This window comes from Mesoplodon mirus, assembly GCF_964341445.2.
Source record: "Mesoplodon mirus genome assembly, chromosome: 7".
Classification (NCBI taxonomy): domain Eukaryota; kingdom Metazoa; phylum Chordata; class Mammalia; order Artiodactyla; family Ziphiidae; genus Mesoplodon; species Mesoplodon mirus.
Genome location: NC_138983.1, coordinates 31,817,303 through 31,823,302, shown reverse-complemented (window position 1 = coordinate 31,823,302; position 6,000 = coordinate 31,817,303). Strand labels below are relative to the sequence as shown.

General features: G+C 40.5%; 1 protein-coding gene across 1 annotated transcript in view; it reads left to right on the top strand.

Annotated features, from left to right (window-relative positions):
* The first annotated feature begins 3,231 nt into the window (after positions 1–3,231).
* The window catches only part of BBOX1 (gamma-butyrobetaine hydroxylase 1), a 75,608-nt gene continuing 72,839 nt past the window's right edge, over positions 3,232–6,000 (top strand). The window contains exon 1 of the mRNA XM_082629211.1: positions 3,232–3,743. The gene's annotated coding sequence lies outside the window, so the exon portion shown is untranslated. The remainder of the gene's footprint in view (positions 3,744–6,000) is intronic.

The window sequence follows — 6,000 nt, the reverse complement described above, 5'->3', positions numbered from 1 at the left end:
CATAGAGTCCTCTATTGTTTGTTCTAAGAATGATACTAAATACAGAAGTCTCAAAGTCCTCATGGAGCTCATATTTCACTAAGAGGACATATAATAGTTTAAATATCAAATATTTAAATATTTAAAACAAATTATTTTCAAGATCAAATTGGTTATATTACCACCCCTCTTTAAGACTAGTAGTGACTATTAATCATAAGATTAATAGTGACTGTTTATGGACAGATTATTTATTCAGAACTTACTAAGTTCTTAAAGACTGAATGACAAAATTCAGAGCTTGGCTATTGATTTTAGTTCACAAAATGATTACCAATATTTACTTTTCATCACAGTATTTGTTATGATGTCTGAGGAAGAACCCAGGACAGTTTCCCACTCGATATAAGTGTTCCTTCTACCTACCTGAATGAGTCCTTTTGCAGATTCTGGGCGGGGCTTGCTCCTTGTTCATGGGTCCCATCACCCTAGATAATGAAAGTATTTTTGTTATTTACCTGAAAATTAGAAACTTGTGGACACAGAGAGCTGGTTTTTCAGTGCTTACAAGCATATCACTGGGTTACACATATGTATGGTAAATACTTCAGTGTAGACTAAAACAAATTATTAACAGCTATTACTTTTGGGAAAAGTAATTCAAAAGAAAGAGAAGGAAGGCTTTTTATTGATTGTATTTCCATATTTTTCTTAATAATAATATGAGGTCAGTGGGATTATGGGCCATTTTGGTTTTCTTCTTTATAGAGAAGTATGTATAAATTATAGTATTTTTAATATCATTAAATTTTTTGTGTGTTTTCAACCTTTATGAAATGAATACAATTTAAACAGAAAGAACGCTACTATCTATTGACTGTATAGGAAGTATCATGTGTAAATCCTGTTAGTTTTTCCTCCTTCATAAGTGGAAATGGTGTAAGCAGCAGAATCTTTCCATGGGCACTAGATTTCACTAAAACTAAAGAGTTCTGCCAGTTAACAATGTTTTCTTAAGCCCAAGTCACCCTCTTTAGCATCACCAGATGCTACATATGATACAGGTATGTTGCCACTGGAGTCTCCAGGCTCCAGTGGCTTTCCTCCTCTGGAAACACCACCCACCTTCAAATCTGCGAGTGAGATTTTGCTCAGTCTCATCAAATTCTGCCACTTGGACAACCCCAAAGAAGCCTTTCAAGTAATCAAGACCATCTTTCATTTGTGCATGCTGACTGAAATGAGGGCATCATTCATTCTATTTCTGTTTAAAATAAAAATGGAATTACAATGTGTTTCTAATGTCTAACTCATTGGCTGTACTTAAGTTCAATTAGCTGTCCTTAACATGGAATTAACTTTTAAAATAAACTTTTCTTCAGCTTAAACCTAAAAGAAACACATGGGCAAACTATCAACATTTCTGGCTCTGGTACGGATGTCACCTCTTGTGCGTTTTGTGACCTTCTGTAGTCCATGAACCTCTACAGTCTCATTTCCTCTATCTGAAACCCAGAATTTTAATATCGTTTGCCACTGCCAGGATAGTACACTGAAAGACCATATATGAAAACAAGCTGAAAACTGTAAAGGGTTAATACAGATAGAAGAGAGGCCTCAGGGAAATGCTTTTTTTTTTTTTTTTCAATCTTAAAGGGGCTTCTCACAGTCAAGAGTAGGATTTGTCTGTCTGTTTGTTTTCAATGTGGGAATTAATTCTTTATGTGCAGGTGTTTAAACTTTAACCTTAACAGGTTTGTTTGTTGATTGTTGTCATTTTGTTTTCTTTCACTCTTCTGTTAGAAACCGTGTTCATGCAACCCATTTTTTTCAACAACGTTCTGAAAGCTGGAACAGAATTTACCTAATTTATTCCAGTAATTGTTACTAAAGCATAAAGTGTGAAATAAAAGTCAGTGGAGTGTACAGACACCAAGGGGGGAAAGCGGCAGGGGGCGGTGGTGGTGGTGTGATGAATTGGGAGATTAGGATTGACATGTATACACTGATGTGTATACAATGGATCACTAATAAGAACCTGTTGTATAAAAAAATAAATTAAATTAAGTTAAATTTTAAAAAGTCAGTGGAGTGTATTTCTACAATATTATGTCATCTGAATGCTTAAAATATAATTAACTGATTGCTTCTGGCATACCTATCACCTCAGTTACTGTGGGTTTAAAGTGCTGGCAACACTGATGGAGGACCCCTATGTCCACACAGCTTCTCCTCTCGTATGTGGGAAATAAAACCTGCCTGATTTTCACTGGATTCCTGTGTGTCAGTCTTTTGACCTGGAGACTTGGGGGAGGGAAGGAGAAGATGGAGGAGGAGACCACTGATGAAAGGACACAGCTTAAGTTTTTACTGTGAAAGAGCTGACAGGGCATCATTAATGGAGGGGATCCTGCAGTTCTGGAAGGGGGGAGTTGTCCTGGGCAGGAGACCTTAGAAGAGGCCACGGAGAATGGATCTGCATTCTCTCTCTCTCTCTCTTTCTCTCTTCTTCTCTCTCTCATTAGCTCTTTTGTGGCTGCCTGTCTGAGTCTCACAGCTGTGGAGTCTTTCAGGCAAGAATCAACAAGTTGTGGGCTGAGGCTGTTTGGGTGTCTTCCTGGGAAGGGTGGTGTTTGGTGAGAGGAGGGCAGAGGGCTCATAGGTCACTTTCCTGGACTTCAGTTGCCACCTGCAGACTTTCTTTTAATGGAATCTGGACCCCCGTTAAGAACTAGGACCTGAGACTTGCCCACCAGCCCTCCCCCTACACCAGGCATGCACATACTGAAGGCCTGGCAGCCCACCAGCCCTCCGCCTGCACCGGGCATGCACCTACTGAAGGCCTGGCAGCCAGACTCTGGGTCCCTGGCAGGCTGCCCACCCCGGTCTTTCCCTTTTGTTGCCTTAAGGGCTGTGTGTTGGGAGTCAAGTCACTTGGCAACCAGGTGCCTTCAGAAAAGCCCCATGCTCTCTGGCTGCTACTGTTCACTCCAGCCAAAGCGGCAGAGAAAGGAGGGCATTGGGCTCAGGGGGACCATCCCAGCCTTCCTACTAGCCCCTGAGAACTAGTCAAGCTCCCTCCAAAGAGACCATATGGAATATTCTATGGACACGGAGGTACCGCCTCATCTCTGCTCAGGTGGGAGCAAGTAGCTCCTCCCTGTTAAATGTGAATCTCAATGTCTTTTCTCCAAGTGCGTTTTTCAACAATAAAGCTGTTGCTGTGAACAGGTGGGGCAGGAGTAAAGGAGTTCCTTCACTTGCTGCTGCTGGCTCAGGGGCAGGAGATAAGACAGGTGAGAACTCTTCTCCTTCTACCAGGAAAGATTCTAACTATGGCAATGCATTGCACTGAGTCCTGGGGTTTTATGGTTTTAGGCACTAGTAGAAGTTAAAGTATTTTCTCTTTCTAACTAACTCCTTCTCCTCTAGGCCATAAAAGCTCTTTACTTTTCTTTCTTTTTTTTTTTTAATCTCCAAGCACCCGTCAGGAGTTGTTACACCTTCAGATTGGGACATCCTTCCTCATTTGCAAACCTCAGCTGTGTCTGGGGGCAGGGCAGCAGTGGCGTTGCCAGGAACAGGAAGAAAGGCTTCCAAGTCAGAGCACTACATCAGACGTAGGGAAACTGGGGGCAGATGCATCTGGAAGGTGACGGGCATCAAGAGGCTACCTGCCCAAAGGACATTGAAGATCAAAGCTGATGTTTTCTTTCCTTGGTAAATTTTGCATGACTTGGCACACAACGCACATCTGAGAACAGGTATAATTGAGCTCAACTTTCCCTTATTTTGAAGGGCTTGTGGATTCGGGTCTACGGATTGGGGGTGGGGTGGGGGGAGTATCCAATTGGAAATCCAGTCACATGCATCTCACAGCCATGTGGGCTGAGACGGGGATGGTCCATCAGGCATTAGGAATAGGCTTGATTTTGGAATGCAGTGGATCTGATTGCTTCTTGGCAGCTTCCTTTTCCCAATTATGTTTGGCTTAGTCTAGTAGTCAAATTACTTTGCAGTCCCTAAGCTGATCCAGGAAGCATACAGAGGGCACAGAGAGGATACTGTCTAAAAAGTAGACTGGGTGAAGGGGGAGGGAGGGTTCTGGCTGGAAATTGGAAATGTTCACTAACTAATCCACAACCCAGCCCAAGGAAAGTGACTGTATATTATACTTTGGCCCTTTGTTAAGCCCCCAAACTGAATGTAACATACTTTTTTAGAATATTGGTCAATTAAGGCTATTGTGCCCTCTTTCAATTATTTTGCTTCCTGAATATAGCTCAAGAAGACATATGACAGGTATTTTGAATTGATTTTATTTGAAAACATAGAAATTCTCATAATGAATATATGTTCTGTTTCAAAGATTTAGAAACCTTAAAATCTAAACCCAGTACTCTGCTTTACCTTGGTAAACAAATGAATTGATAATTTGAGTTTCATTCTGAATGTAGTAGTGCCACCAGACTGAAGCTAAAATTTTCCTTTTTATAATTTAGAAAGGAAGTGTTTGCATAAAATGTGATACTTTAAAAAAAATGTGGTACTTTAAATAAGGGAGCAGTCAGAAGGGTAAACCTACTCAAGAGAATGGGCCAGTTTTACTAATGGTTTTATTCATTATTCCCATGAGAGTATATTCATGAATTATTAAGTAACTCAGCCACTTATTAAATCAAGTTAGAGAAAAAAAGCAATAACTTCTAAAAGTTAAAAGGACTTAGGTAGCAAATGTAATGAGGAGAGCATGTATGTATTCAAACCATATTAAGGTTCACACATTACAAATACAGTTTGGTCAATTTCTACCTTACCAAGTGGAAATTGAGTTTTATGATTTAAAGGTTGTATATAAAGGAATAATAATATTTTAAGCCTTTATGGTGTAATGTCTGAAAACTTCTTCCTGTTCTCTCCTTTCAATGATGAAATGTCGGATGGTGAGGTCAACCAACAACCAATAATCCTGAGAGTTAGCTGTTATTTTAATAGTACCTTTTTGGTAAATTGAAGTTATTGCCTGGAAAATTATTCAGCCACAGATTCTCCATGAGGTAGTCCTGTGTAGTGGTCACAATTTCTATTTCCTCTGCCTTCAAATCAGTTTCTTTACCTCTTGAAGCTTAAGAGCATCTGTAAAAGGGAAGTGATGGAATGGATCTCACAGTGTTTTCTGGAGGATTAAATAAGGTTTATGCAATCAAAAGTATCATTAGAGCAGCTAGAGCATAAAAAGTGCTAAATACATGGTTTTGTGATATACCTCACACACCTACCCATATGATTTGCATGTTTCTTGCATTTTGATCATTTTTTTTTATCCTAATACCTAAAAGCAGGAGGTTAAACACAGAGAATCCTATTCTATGACAACAAGTCTGATGACTTACCAGAGGAAGAGAAAATAGATATTAATAGATCCTGACATTTGATAACATGAGTGCACTCTATCTGGTCTTCCATGATAAAAATCAGTCCAAAAATGACAGCCTTTTATTTTGGAGGGCGAGTAATCTAGCAGATGAATCAGCCTTCTCAGGTGCATATTATTAATCTCCAGCAATTTTAATTTTGTATATGGTAACCATGTAGTTTCTACATCAACTTCCTGAGCATCCTAACTAAAACCTCTGATTCAAATTAGTTGTAATTCACATTTGAGGAATTTTTGCACTCTCTTGTATAGAACCAGAAGCTGTTCACTTTCTATGTGTGTACTGGACTGGCAAATCCAGGTTTGGGGCAACCTCTCCCACTAGCCAGCAGTATGTGCTTGGACAAATCATACCCAACATCTCTGTGCTTCCACTTTCCTTGCATAAAAAAGGAGGCTACTGGGCTTCCCTGGTGGCGCAGTGGTTGAGAGTCCGCCTGCCGATGCAGGGGACACGGGTTCGTGCCCCGGTCCGGGAGGATCCCACATGCTGCAGAGCAGCTGGGCCTGTGAGCCATGGCCACTGGGCCTGCACGTCCGGAGCCTGTGCTCTGCAATGGGAGAGACCACAACAGTGAGAGGAC